Genomic DNA, 15,611 nt, shown 5'->3' on the forward strand with positions numbered 1-15,611 from the left:
AATTCCAACCTATACCTCGAATATACAATAGGGCTGTTCAAAAATAACTTATTTTTCTGGATTCCAGTCGTTCAGTTATCAAATTGTCAGGTTACCCTAAAAAACGCTGCACACCAAATTTGGTTCAATTCTAACAAGCATAGGGCTCCGCAGATCCAATTAAAATTTTTAATTTAAACAGGTAAATTTAAAAAAAAATCAAATTTTTCTGTCAACCCCATGAAACTGTTGAGCTGTCTTCCGAGACAATGTAAAACAAATTTGACTCAATTCCAACTAGTAGAAGCGGAATTATTTGAGCTTTTCGTTGATAATCCTCGGATTATCCACCAATCCAGGATAATCCGAGAAATATCAACGAAAAACCCCAATAACTTTAGGAAAATTAAGTACTTGACGGGCCGGATTGCTGAATCGATACATTACTCGCCCATTTATCCACATATACAAGGAATATATCGTAATACATGAATGTATTTTAACGACAGCAATGTCACTTCAAAGCCATTTCTCGCCGATAGTGACGAATACAATGTGGATTTGAGAATATAGCATTGTCATACAGGCGCCGCCATGTCTGCTTCTATCTGATCAATCAACACACGGAGCAATCCTTAATTAGGATTCAAGGCGTTCGATATGCCCGGTACCCCAAATTTACCAAGATATCAATTCATTAGGGTTGAGTAAGTGACGAGATATCGCTGTGTTCAACTGTGTGGCCTAGTTAATCTCGACATTGGATTCATGCGGCCCGCGTCCTCTACGAAATTTGAAAAGTATCCCGCAACCAATGTTCCCTCTAAACTGCGCACGTGCGCAAATGCGCAGTGCTTTCACGGTCTCTGTGCACAGAAAATGTAAGTTGCGCACAAAAAATCCGAAGTGATGACCTTTTTTTTAGTCATTACGCACTGTTTCCAAGGGTCTGCGCAGTGAGTTGGTGAGTGTGCGCAGACCCGTCAAAAATTAGATGGAACTTTGCCCTCAACCCGTTTTGAGTTGGCGACCCCTGGCATAAGCGGTGTCTTACAAAAGCCTAGAAGTGTGCCGTGCTTCAAGTCGGCGGTTACGGAAGCAAAAATAAGAAATACCAGCCATGATTACCACAAACGACATAAGGGTTGAGTACATCGCAAATGCCGATAACGCAAGTCTTCTCGCTTCGACGAACTTACGCGTAAGCTCCACTCTTACACGCTGCGCATACACGTATATAATAACATACAGTCACTAAAATTTGACGTAGTAAGCAAGTAGTGGGGAATCACGGCAGACTTGGGGCCGCGGGCCACATTATCATGTAAGACAGAAAACTGTCTGCGGGCCGGACAAAATCCCTTCGCGGGCCGGATGCGGCCCGCGGGCCGTATGTTGCCCGCCCCTGTTCTAAAATAAACCCTGCGCGCACAGCTTGACTGGCAGATTAAAAAGAGTCTGTATGGCACTGTATAGATTTGGTACACACCGATCCATTCTTATGGTGACGTTTTATTTTGAACTGAATTAAGCAGTATGATATGTACAGGTAACGCTGTAAAGACGATGGAAACTATAGCGAAAACTTCAATATATCTACAGCTACGATTGTCCGGAATCGTGCAGCGTTTCTTACTGACACAAATTCGAACCCTGGATTTCCTGACTGACAAGGTAAGCACTGACCTATGGCAACATTAGTATTACCCTTTCTATATAGTTATTCTTGCTCATATCACGCCACAAATATACACGGTTCACGTTATACGGTTGAACTATTTCAATATCACAGAAGCAAATTGAAACGGCCCATGTGGCAATGTTTTGTCGCGGTTGGAAGATTTTGAAAAGACGATGACAACGCTACACTGATTCCCAAACTGTGTTCCACCGCAGATTCTAAGGTATGCCGTGAATCTTTTTGGTATTTGGAAACTAAATAGTTTGTTAACTGTATCAATGAATTAATTCACCAACAAGAAATCCTTCCGCAAATCATAAGCATTTTCAGGAGTTCCACTCGAACTGCAACATAACTTCCCATAATCTTCCGTTAAAGACTTTAGATGGGTATAGGTAGGCCCAATTCATTCAGAAGCAATGAAGCAATCAATGTTTCTGCAGAATAAGAAGAACAGCTCGCTGATTTACGAAAGGACGCGTCTTCTAGAACGCTGTCTCCATAAAAAAAAATTGTTGTATATTGACTATATGTTTCTATTTTCCTAATTCCATCGAACAAACGATGCTCGCCATCTCGCGGCAAAGTATTGATTGAAGTTAAGCGAAGTACTGATTTTTACGCTGTGAATTTTTGTTTTTGTTCACCTGGTTAGTAATGGTTGAGAACACAGAACAAGCCGCTTGAAACGTGGAATTTTTTCGAAGGTAATGAATGAATTTGGTGGGTATATATCGTTGTCGCAGAATACCATCTTCGCTATCGACCAATGATTATTTATGACGCATGAATGATGATATTGGCGTTGGCGCTTCGAACCTATCACTTCACATGGCGCACTGCATGATATCGGTCGCATATTATAGTTTTGCTTGAATCGTTTAGTTTAGGGGCGTATTATTGTAGTTTGGGTTCTATTTGGCTTTCATGTTATTTATTTCGTATTATCTGTTTGTATTAAGAATTTGGATTGTGTTATAAATTATTTGGTCAGTTGTATAATCGCTGGGAATTTGAATCATTAAAAACCGTACTTCACTCAAGAAGACGCGTGTTTGAGTTTCAATGGGAGCGAAGACAGCTGACAGTGCTACGTCGTGTACCCAGATTAGGCCTGAAATTTCTGCGGTTACATATATAGCTTATATTAGTAGGCCACTTATATACCCTATGTAAATAAATATTAACAATGTTGATAATATTAAAATTGCTATGGTGTAGGCCTATTTCACTGGTGTAAGTTTGTCAAGGTCACGATTCAATCACCGGTTACAATTGCTTACTTTGAATGCCTGTGGTTGGGTCATGTTCTTCGCAATACATCAAACTTCAAGGTAATAACGCATGTTTAGCATCAATGCTAGGCAAATCGAACTCAATTTCATACCAAGTAATATGATGCTTCCCACCATACTAATTTATAGAACACACATACAAACCATCAATAAACCGATGACTTATGCAAAATGTGAACAGACTTCCTCTGTAGCCCGGGTTGTAACCAAGTCACATGACTCCGAGTCACAAGTCAATCTCACTTTTATGGTTTTGACTCGAATCAAGTCGAGTCATTTTCACTTCACCTCCGAGTCAAGTCCGAGTCCAAGTCATCGAGCAGAGGGTCGAGTCCCAGTCATGGTATTATGACTCGAGTCCGAGTCCAAGTAATGGCGTTGACCGCTCAGTTTCCATTAAAGTCTTGTTAAACTCACTTTTTATAACTCTGTTTGGTGATATCGAATACTTCGCATTTATAATATACTAATTTCCCTCACTTTTAGCAGTTTCTGGTCGCATTTTCAAGTATCAGTACCAATAGACAAAATCGCAAGAGTGTGGTTACTTTATTTCTCTGCGAAATTACAATGAAATGTTGGTTCTGGCAGTCTGAGTCTCGAGTCATATGACTTGGTTCGAGTCATCCAGAATGACTCGAGTTCAAGTCGAGCCAATACATGGATTGACTCGAGACGAGTCGAGTCATTTCCGTATTTTGAGAAAAGGACTCGAGTCAAGTCGAGTCATCAGAAAATCGTAATTGATCATTATGACGCGCGCCCGGGCTCTCTCTCACATCTGTATATCACAGAGGCGGGCAACATACGGCCCGCGGGCCGGATCCGGCCCGCCAAGGCATTTTGTCCGGCCCGCGAACAGTTTTTCGTCTTACATGATAATGTGGGCCGCCGGCCCCAGTCTTCCGAGATTCCCCACTACGTGCTTATATACATCAAATTTTAGTGACTGTATGTTATTATATACATTATACATGTATGTGCACTGTGCAGCGAGCTAGGGTGGAGCTTACGCGTAAGTTCGTCTAAGCGAGAAGACTTGCATTATCATCATTTACGATGTACTGAACCCTATAATGTAATTTGTGGTAATCATGGTGTCTGTCGACGACAATGGTCATTTACAGAGGTGGACTGTAACGACGTACTTCTACTTTCCCGAAGTACTGAAGTAGTTTTCATCTACTTCTGGTACTTACTCAAGTAGATCTGATTTTCTCTACTTCTACTTCTACTTCGTAATATTTTGCGATCTACTTACTTACTTTTCGCTATTTTCAGTTTGTCAAGTAGAAGTAGATTAATCCTCCATTCAGAAAGATAGCCTAAGGGATTTCTGGGCTGTTATAACGGAGTATCAACATCAACATTTAATTTTCATAAAAGTTGAGTAAAGTCCAGAATTTTCGTCGCGCATCGCGCTCAGTGAATACAGAGCAGCCAGCATGATTTTACGAAAGTATCGGTGAATATCATTTAGGTAGCGGGTTGGCGTTGTTCCGTTCACTCCGCATTGTCGCCCTTCGCCCATATTAGATATTTCATCACTGTATATATGGCTCATCAAACTCAAACTAATGTTTCGCAATCTAGCATTTACTTATCAAATCGTAATCTAGCAGTCAATGGCGTGTCCTAATCTGGAAAAGTGGACTCTGACTTTTTTTAGTTTTAGAGCTGTTTTAGCATACCATCTTTGAAATTTTCCGACTGAAGACATGAAATATATTTTCCGTTTTCAGAAGTAGCATTTATATGGATTCGAACTTTTTTTAGTTTTAGAGTTTTGTTAGCATACCACCTTTAAAACTTTCTGGACTAAAGACATGAAATACATTTTCCGATTTTAGAAGTAGTATTTATATTTCACTTTCAATTGCCATGATCATATACTCTGAGTTCTAATTAATATCAGGTTCTTTGTCTCGAAAACATACAGAGCAAGTGTAGTTAATTCCCGGAAACAAAGCTACATAATATGGCATTTTTACACTCCATCTTATTTTTTAATAATCGCGCAGAGTGTTTACACTGTATCCGATACAACTTCTCCGTATTGCTCTTCGACTAAATTACGAGCATTATAATATGGGGGAGTCCGCGATACCATGATATTTTCTAAAACGTGCTGTTCGATTAAACATAGTATTAGTATCGCATCTCCTTATCAATACCATCATTTTCATCCCATGATGCTAACGATTGCTTAAGCAATCGAAAATTGAATACCTCCTGGTATGCATCAATATGAATCAAGCTCCGCATCTTTTGCATAGCTCAATTTGCACGTTTTGACAATCCATGCGAACGAAGTACGATCGTTTTCACAACTACTTACTTACTTGAGTAGATTTAAAGTCAGTCAATTCTTCTTCTACTTCAAGTAGTTTTAGGTTGCTTATGAAAGAAGTACTTCTACTCGTACTTGAGTAGATTTTTTCGTCGGTGCTTCTACTTGTACTTGAGTAGCTTTCTTGACTACTTTGACCACCTCTGGTCATTTACACCAGGCCGATAATTCTTATTTTTGATTCCGTAACCGTCGACTTGTAGCACGGCGCAGGCTTTTGTAAGACACCGCTTATGCCAGTTGTCGCCAACTGAAAACGGGTCGCGGGCCAATTTCAAATTTCGAGGCCGTGGTCCGCATGAATTCAATATTGAGATAGACAGACCACACAGTATGACAACCACGCCATCTCGTCACATACCAAACCCTAATGCATTGATATCTTGGTGAATCTGGGGTACCGGGCTTATTGAACGCATTGAAATCTTAATGAAGGATTGCATCGTGTGTTGATTTATCAGAGAGAAATAGACATGGTGGTACCTGTATGACAGGGGTGGCCAACCTGCGGCCGTAGAAGCAAATTTGTTCGGCCGTGGACACGTAATTCAATAAGTAGGTGTTGGCGGCCGTCGACATGGAATTTGAATTTACGAATTGACTCCCGATTTCTTGAAAGATTTCAATTATTATTGAAATTTTCTTCGCGCAGGGCGCGATTCAATGCGACTTCATTTTTCGATGTTAATATAGTTGCGCACTTTGCAATCAGAGCCACACAGTACAGTTGCGAACAGATGCGTCTCATATAGAAATACCTACTCGGAATCGCGTGCTCTCCTCACTATACCGACAATCCTGACGGGAGGTCAAGACATGCAAAGAACAGCATGCAACAAAGTGACTAATAATCATTGGCATGCCGGAAGATGCATCATCATTCATAACCTGTCCTAAATTTTCGAAAACAGCCCTCCATCAACTCTACCGGTGAATCTGATCACATTGGATGAGAAATAATATGTAAAATTACTATGACGAAATTCATGAATGAATCTGAAAATTTTTTCGCGCTTGGCGCGACTATAAGCAGCCTACGTTATTTAATGGATTAGTACGGAGTTCACCGGAAATGGACATAGACACTTTAACATGAGTATTTGGCGTCCTGCTAGTTCATTGCGACTATGCCCTGGAATGCGGCCGTAGGCTACATGAGTAGTCGAAATGCGGCCGTGACTGGCAAGAAGGTTGGCCACCCATGCTGTATGGCAATGCTGTTCTCAAATCCACATTGTCTTCGTCATTATCGGCGAGAAATGGCTTTGAAGTTACATTGCTGTCGTTAAAATACATTCAATAAATACGATTTATTCCTTGTATACGTGGACAAATGGGCGACTAATGTATCGATTCAACAATCCGGCGCGCAAAGTACTTAATTTTCCTATATCCGGCCCGCCGACTGGAGAAGTTGCCGCCCCTGGTATATCACGTGATTTATGTCTTTCTTCTCGTACCACGTTACTGATCATTTATCAGCCCACGCATTTCAATTACAAATCAGACTCATCTACGATATCCTACTGTATATTCCATGCATATCCGACCAATATATCTATCTGAGGCAATCCTGTCGTTGCATTCACGTTGAAGTTGTCAGATCAAGGACTTAACGCAGGAACGTGCGTCTTAATACCCACGAGCTAAGTATATCCACCCAGCCACACATTACGTGGGACTCAGGTTACAACTCTAGCAGGTTATCAGACGACACACCTTCCCATATCATATTGACTGCATTGACGACCACGGCTGCTCAAAAACATTTGTTGCTGTAACAATTATTAATAGCAAAAAATTTCTACCATGCTGAGGTTATTCCTTGGTTTTTGTTAAAGCAACGCACACCTCTGGAAGTGTAATTATAATCAATTACAACCGGCAAACCATTCAGTATACTTTTAACTTTACCTTTCAATGTCACTGATGCATCGCGTGACTTGGAAACATCGAAGAGGCTTACAATAGCAGACAGGAGAAAGACCGTGCCAAGTCCAGAATATGATGCGATAGTATTGAACTTAATTTCCCGCCTGAGGAGATTTCTCTCAGTAATCAATTTGAACGGTACTCGACAGTATTCATTACACAGGTCTACACGATTTTTTGCGCCAGGATCAGGTAATTCTGATCTAATTTGGGAGCGCTGAATCCGAATCTGGCGTTGTTTCATCTCTATCAGATCACGTTTTTAAAATGATATATAGGCTATGTCGATTTTTACTACTTTTTTGGGTAATCAAGTAGATTTTGACTCCTTGCATAGTAGCCTACTTACAGAAGTGTTCATGTTTTCAGACTATTTCCGTTTCTACTTGACTAATATTTTAGACAGACTAGTTAATTTTGCAAATTGAATTTTGAATAGTAGAGTTTAGTTTGGGCAGGGTTACCATACGTCCTCCTATAGGAGGATTTGACCCCCTTTTTCGGGTTTTTGAAAATGTCCTCCGAGGACGCCTAAATGTCCTCCTTTTTGAGATTATGTCCTCTTTTCTAATATTTCGTTATCTACTTACTTACTTTTCGCTATTTTCAGTTTGTCAAGTAGAAGTAGTTTAATCCTCTAATCAGGAAGATAGCCTGCGGAATTTGGGGGCTGTTTGCACGGAGTATCAACATTTAATTTTCATTAAAGTTGAGTAAAGCCCAGAATTTTCGTTGCGCTTCGCGCTCTGTAGATACGGAATAGCCTGTATGATTTCACGAAAAATCGGTGAATATAATTCAGGTAGCGGATTGCCGGGGTTCCGTTCACACCGCATTGCCTCTCTTCGCCCATAGTCCATGGCCCCAGCAAACACGAAACAGCCCATTGAGGTTAAAAAAACATTTTTATTTGGTTCATATTGAAGACTAGCAGGATAGTTTAAAGTCGGTTTTTGTGTCGACTCAATTTAACGCGTTCTTCACGCAAATCGGGATCGTTAATAAAACGTAGATAAAACTGTGTATCTACAATGCTTTAGAACGTACAATCGATGGTCAGAAAAACATCCTGAGATACTAACATCCCTGTATTCCCATATTTAGGCATACCTGAGGGTGGCTGCGGACACATACACGTATCACAGTACACATTGCCTTTGATGAACTTATAATTCATACAGAAAACAGAGTCAACGAAACTCAAAGAAAATAATTCAGAACGAAACGATGTCAAAGAAGCGAATGAAAAAATAATCAAGCCAACTGATTATGTGTCTTCTTCATCTTCTGATGACGAGGATAAGACGCTGCTTTCTGCCTTTTTCCCCATAGAACCCTACAGAGAAACAACAACATTGAATGTTAAAGACATGCTCGATCCTGTTTAGATAGCTCTTAGTACTACGCAGTGTTGGGATGACTCGAGTCACTTTGCAAAAATGACTTGACTCGACTCGGCGCTCGAGATATATGGATTGACTCGTGACTCGGAGTAAAATTCACGAGTCAATTTCAAGTAATCAAGTAAACGGTGTCAATTAAATCACCCTATATCTTATGTACGTTCGGATTTTTTGCGATATGCCGGTATCACTTGTGAGAGCAAACACCAAACAGCCATTCACTGATCGCACCTTTCACTGATCCTGTTGTTACATCATAATTTAATTGACCGCAAACGAAACGGTCACAGCTTATGCTTGCGTTGTCGTCGTCGTAGTAGTTTATTCTGTTAGCAAGGTATCATTGTTTCTCAGACAGCACAGTGGTTAAATTGCGCGGTGCTATCTTTTACCAACTCTCCTGTATAATTTAAATCGAACGAATATTGTCTATGCGTCCCTATTCTCACGGAAGGGTAGTATATTGTCCCTTATCAATTTATTGCAACTTCTCGAGGCTTCGTATTCGATCCTCTATTTCGGCCGATAATAGAACGTAGCGTGTAGCTATAAAGTTACTCACATATGCTATTAGCAGTTCTACGTGTGAGTGATAAAACGCCTTTTGCATTTATATTTAACTTTATATTATTTGATTGAAGATAAATGACCGATTAATCCGTCTTTTACCCAGCAAAATGGAATGCGAGAACGTGTCGTCCGACATCCGACTTCGCGCCTGCACTCGCGAAGAGATCATCTGCGATGAAACCTTTGCACAAAGTGATAGACGCGCTTTCACTGAACTCTTCGATATTGATATGTCCAAGCGTTGATTAATCATGTCCTGGTCAAATAAGCCCAGCGGTATACAGCGACGGCCCACAATATATGCAACTAACATTATTTCATTGACTTAATTGTTTCGTGAACTTTGAAAAAATTTGAAAAGGTTGGCCACCCCTGCACAAACCATAATAGACTTTTGAAAACGATTGGCTGCCCCTGCACTAACCATAATAGACTTGCAATGTTAAATTACATAACATTCTGTTGACTAACATTACATCGTATTACATTTGAATAACTGAACCATGACACTGAATTGGTTAATCGATTGAATAATGATTGACAAAAATTTATTGATACCGTACATCAGGGGTGGCCAACCTTTTCGGCCAACGGGCCACATGAGATTTCCAAACCATTGCGTGGGCCACTTGAATGTTGATGTGCTTTTTTAGTCGTTCGATAGGAACGAACCGGATTATAGGTAACGGTAAAAAAGGACTCATATTACCACACATCAAAATTGTTAACAATTATGTCATGAAAACATGTCCTAGTCGCGCAAAGCGCGAAAATATTATTAAAGTTAATGAAAGAATTAGGTCAATACAACATTGTTAGTTGCATATATTGTGGGTCGACGCTGTAAACTGCTGGGCTCATTTGGCCAGGACATGATTAATCAACGCTTGGACGTATCAATATCGAAGAGTTCAGTGAAAGTGCGTCTATCACTTTGTGCAAAGGTTTCATCGCCGACGATCTTTTCGCGAGTGCAGACGCGAAGTCGTATGTCGGACGACACGTTCTCGCATAATTGCCAATATAGCTAATATCAATTCCGTAAATAAGACGTTTCAGGAGGAGACACCAATACTAAAAGCAAGAAATCGATTGGCAATAAATCGAGCGCAGCGCTAAAAAAATATCAAGACAAATAAATCCTTTACGAGATATTCTACTTTATGGTCATATACCAAGATGGCTCCTGGCTACGCCAACATGTCGGAACTGATATTTTAGTCATCAACAGCCTAAAGTCCGCGGTCAGGCTAACATTCGCACACGCTGCGCACACACGACAGTCCTGCTGGAGACGCGATAGTTCAGGCTGGCAACATAGTGTAGCCAGAATACCCTGCATGCCGTCAAACAATGTGTTGGGGTCGCTAATATTCTGGCTGCTCGTTTTAATATTTTTGATATGACGATAAAGGGGTGGTGGGGAAAATTTTAGCTATTGTCAAGGTAGCTTGTCAAAAAAGTTCGAGAACCACTGAGCTAGCTCAACATTTACATGGGGTGTAAGGTAGGCTACTGAACACATATAGATAGGTTCGAAGGTAAACATAAATGTTGCTCACTATATATATGATCTTGTACAACGCGAGCTTGTTAAAAGCCTCCTTCTCAGATTTTCCAACACGGCTGTAACTGCTCCACACACGGGTAGTAGCGACCTTTTTCATGATGGATCTGACAGATTGGCCATTTGTGTCGCCTCCAACTGAGCTGAATCCAGCTATCTGAAATCATAATATACAAACAGAATTATTCAAGTGCAACGATCATACCCGACAAGGACTTCACAAAAAGACTTGGACAATTAGAAATATTTTAGCTTTTCCTGATTAGATTGGAATTACAGTTAGATATATTTCCGAATCAGAGTAGAATAAGGATTATAGCTACACAGCAGTTGTCTGCAAATTGGATTTAAATTAGAATTATAGCTACAGTTTGTATACAAATTAGATTAAAATGACTAAATTCGAGAAAACTCGGACATCGCATCAAGTTCCAAATCATGGTCCATTCTTATTAAGGACATGAGAATAGCAAATGTCTGTACCGTACAGCAAGCTTGGCTTGTTTCACACAATAGGCCTACAGTCGCCTTTACAGGAAAACCAGGAATTGGATTAGAAGTAAAACAAAAATGCATAATCATGCATCCAACCCTCTTGCTTTGAGTCTGGAGTTTTAACTAGGATTGCAGAAAAGTTGTGAGAAGACTGCTAACGTTACGTCACTGCTATTTCAATGCAATGTGCTGTGTAACTTTCCAGTTGACCGAACAGTAGCTATAGATATAGGTATTGATAACTAATCTACGGATAGATGTGCAACACGTGGCTGACGGTTGAATGCTGAAATTGATGTCAGTTTCAAATTATTGTTTTTTTTCAAAATAAGCTATTCGCCTGTGTGCAACAACACTATTCCACACTAGCAGAAACGGCTTCGTCGTTGTACTAACGGATGGTGTATCATATCTGTTTGTAAAAGGGTAATGTATTGCATCTTATCAATTTATTTCTCTATTCTCTATTTTGGCTGGTAAAGTTACCAGTTCTAGAAGTTCTATAAACTGAGGCTGTGCAATTACTTACGCAGTTTAACAGTTCTGCGTATATGTGAGCGATACAGCGTCTTCTTACGCGTATATTTAACTCTATATTCGTTCATTGGCTCAGAGTCAATTACCGCTCAATCTGTTTCAGACAGCTAGCAAAATGCAATGACATAATCATGCCTCATACGACGAAAAGGCACCTTGACTTGAATTTTGACTCAACTCGAGTCACATACAAAAATCGAGTGATTCGACTCGAGTCACCTTCGAAAATCGATTAACCTGACTTGACGCGAGTCAAAATATACAATATGGCGGTATCGTATCTACAGGGGTTCTTAAATACTTTTGGTCATGAAACTAAAATGCGGATATTCGACCCCCACATTGTTTTCAGAATATTAAAATGAATCTAGTGCACATAACTATCCCCGCAAAGCATGAAAATATAGTCTCAAGTTACTGAAGATACCTCATTACTCTAAAGAACCCTATTGAGGGATTCTGGGTACAGCAGTTGCAGTTATTGCTTCACATCCACGAATCAAACATTGATACTTGGTTTGAGATTGAGTTTTTGATATCATTATAATTATCAAAGTCAGTCCGGTTAAAAATTCTAGACATACCGAGGGAATACTACGAAAGTATGTAAATCCACTTTTGCGATCGTCTCAGTGTGATATTGTGACAGTCCGGTCTGCCAAGTGGGAAGTTGCTTCTGCGTTGGATGAACTTTAAACTGCAATTGTATATCATGTTTTGCTAGCCATAAGTCTCAGAAGTATTAGAAATATTCAGCCTCATACCTGCGGTACAATCTTTTTGTAGAACAGTTTAATTCACTTTCCGGTCAAGAAGTTTACCAATTTTGCCAGCTCTTACGCATCTGCTTGCTCTTCCGAAAAAAATCAGTGCTGCTGTTTCTGAAATCGAAAGCAGTAGGTGGTAATCTTAGCGCTGGCAACTCGAGCTCAAAATTTTGTTTAACCGGTCTCAATCGAAAGCTACTGTCACATTGATTTCGAAAATATAAATTAAAATTTGGTCCGGCCACTGGAACCCCCCGAAAATAACCCTCAATGTCCGAATTTACATTGTTTCTAACAATTGTATCGCCCGTAGACAATAGTCGAACAAAGTCTCTTTTCGACTGTGACGCCAACAAGCGTCTCGGCAAAGTCGAGCTGTGTTCCCCATGATTGTCAGAGTATTTTGCGACATATAATTCAATGTGACCCGAATACGTCGAGTAGTTTTTGCATTTCGCATCATCGCGCATCCACGAATTTTGATTATACAAATGCAGCCTACCTACGCATATCACTGCGGAATTCGATATAGATGCGTACTTCCTTGCACGTAGCAGATGAATCCATTCGGCTCTTTGTGGGTCATAAATTTCATCGGAACTGACAATATTATAACATAGTTCTAATGTGAATGAGACACCAGTGCGATAACACACTAGGTGTTCTCTGCGCATAACAGGCTAATTAACGAAACAGTGTTTATAGTGCATCATAGATAGATAAATTGTACCTATAATTGGGATGTTCGGCAGTTTGAAATCATACATTTGCGATATCTGCGACGCCGATCAAAACATGGCGGCCAAAAACCACTTAGATCACACACCACTGTTTATGCCATTTTTGGTTTGGTTGGGATGCCGTTTAGGACTTAGCTGAATGAATTATGAGAATGAGCCGTTTTTTTAATCAGTCGGTTAATCGCAGAGAATAACTGGTGTGTTCTCATTTCTATTTGTCCAAATTTTTATATGTGCGACAAAAAATATGAAAGTAGGCTACTTGCATTTTAGGACGTATTCGCGTTTACAGCGATTGATGCGATGCAACCAACTCAAAGTAGCTGCAACCAATGTTCCCTCCAATTTTTCAAGAGTCTGCACGCACTCAACTTGGACAACAGTGCGTAGCGACTAAAAAAAGGTCATCACTTTGATGTTTTGTGCGCAGCTTAAATTTTCTGTGCCCAGATACGGTGTCAGCATGTCGCAATTGCACACTTGAGCAGCTTACAGGGAACATTGGTTGCAACACCTTAAACTACGTTCCAATATTGCCAATTCAAATAAAATTTAGGAACCATCAAGACCCGAATGGAACTATATAATTGTTTTGTAAATAGGCCAGCTAGCTTCCTACACGTTGATGTTGATAGTAAATTCTACAATATGCGTTGGCTTCAGTGCTATCATTTGTATTCTCATATTTGTAAATGCGCTACGACGCGAAATACTAAAACTACTCGAATAGGACGTATATTGGCATCACATCAATCTCTAGCAACATACTCAGAGGGTCACGGCCTCACCGGGAGCACGGCTTGACTTCGCCGAGACGCTCAATGGCATGGCGTCACAATCGGTACCGTGCGTACCAAATGTTAATCGGCATTCAGCTCGGGCGCCCCTATTGTTCAGTAAAATGAAAATTTCCAACTTTGTGGGAGATTTTAGGGGGTTTCAGTGCCCGGACGAGATTTTAATTAGTATTTTAGGAATCAGTGAAAAAGTAGTTGGTACAGCTGGTCGCCAGCGCTAAGATTATACCCAGTAGGCCGTGTCATATAATCTCCTACATGTTACGGTATGTTATCATAATATGATACGAAAATGACTCATGTAAGCATAGTTTTAGAAACTTACGTGGATAACTGCAGACGACCAAGCCATTGAGCAACCCATATAGTATGCAGTCCGGTACGGTGATTGTCCCTGATAACATGCTACATTATAATGTTATAAATAGCTGAAAATGCTTGTATTATTATTATTACAGCCACCGAAATAGACGTAATTTTCGAACTGTTTGCAGCAAGTCAAACAGCTCTCGGAGTCATAAACTACAGGGTATTCCTTCAAAATAGCATATTACTCGCTCAACTATGTACCGTACACCTAGTTTTTACCCACATCCGGTACCAGTCGCAATTCCAGCTTCCAGAATTTAACATACACAACTACAACCACATTCCGAAACAGTCATCCCGCGAACGAAGCGCGAAGCGCGGTTCAAATTTCCAGAATAATCTAGAAGTCACGCTCGGATAACCACGTACAGTTAAGTCCACCCATTCGACTTATTTAGTTATATTTACTCGGAATAAAACTGGAATTCATGCTCAGCTAGCGAAACAGACGAGACTCACGAGACAATGAATATAGGCTGTATATAATGATGACGGTAAATCAGAAAATAAGGTTTTCGACCAAGTAACACGAATTTATACTGATGGCAGCACTCTATCAAAACGCAACGGTATCTACAGGTTCCAAATAGCTTCCCACATCAGAATACTTACCACCAAATTCGAATTCATACAGAATAATTTGATCCTCAAGATCATTTTTCCTACGTTTTTTAAACATACCTCTGAAACATAAAAATCGAAACCCTAAAATAACCATTCGAAACCATCCCGAAAGGTTTTTTTACGGTTCTGTGTTTGCTGGGGCGTGTCCTAATCTGGAAAAGTGGACTCTGACTTTTTTTAGTTTTAGAGCTGTTTTAGCATACCATCTTTGAAATTTTCTGACTGAAGACATGAAATACATTTCCGTTTCAGAAGTAGTATTCATATTTCACTTTCATATACTTTGAGTTCTAATTAATATCAGTTTTGTCTGGATAACATACATGTTGAAGTATAAAAGCAAGTGTAGTAATGACTTTAATTTCCGGAAATGAAGCTACACAACATGGCATTATTCTAATAACGTTTACTAATCGCGGAAAGTGTTTACACCGTATCCTAAACAACTTCTCCCTATTGCTCTGCGACTAAACTACGGGCTTTATAATATGGGGGAGTGCGCCAT

The 15,611-nt window shown here is 40.1% G+C and overlaps 1 long non-coding RNA gene across 2 annotated transcripts; it reads right to left on the reverse strand.

Moving 5' to 3' along the window:
* Window positions 1–8,388: 8,388 nt before the first annotated feature.
* Window positions 8,389–15,241, reverse strand: LOC145435794 (uncharacterized). Of its 2 annotated transcripts, XR_013914025.1 has the most exons (4): window positions 14,439–14,858; window positions 12,574–12,690; window positions 12,394–12,506; window positions 8,389–8,573 (listed from the first exon to the last, which is right to left on the reverse strand). It is a non-coding gene; the product is annotated as an uncharacterized LOC145435794 (long non-coding RNA). The 2 variants fall into 2 exon arrangements; XR_013914024.1 differs by lacking the exons at window positions 12,394–12,506; window positions 12,574–12,690 and adding an exon at window positions 10,773–10,934 and having other exon boundaries at window positions 14,439–15,241.
* Window positions 15,242–15,611: the final 370 nt, after the last annotated feature.

This window comes from Botryllus schlosseri, chromosome 3 (assembly GCF_051294905.1).
Source record: "Botryllus schlosseri isolate E-star chromosome 3, Bs_hap1, whole genome shotgun sequence".
Classification (NCBI taxonomy): domain Eukaryota; kingdom Metazoa; phylum Chordata; class Ascidiacea; order Stolidobranchia; family Styelidae; genus Botryllus; species Botryllus schlosseri.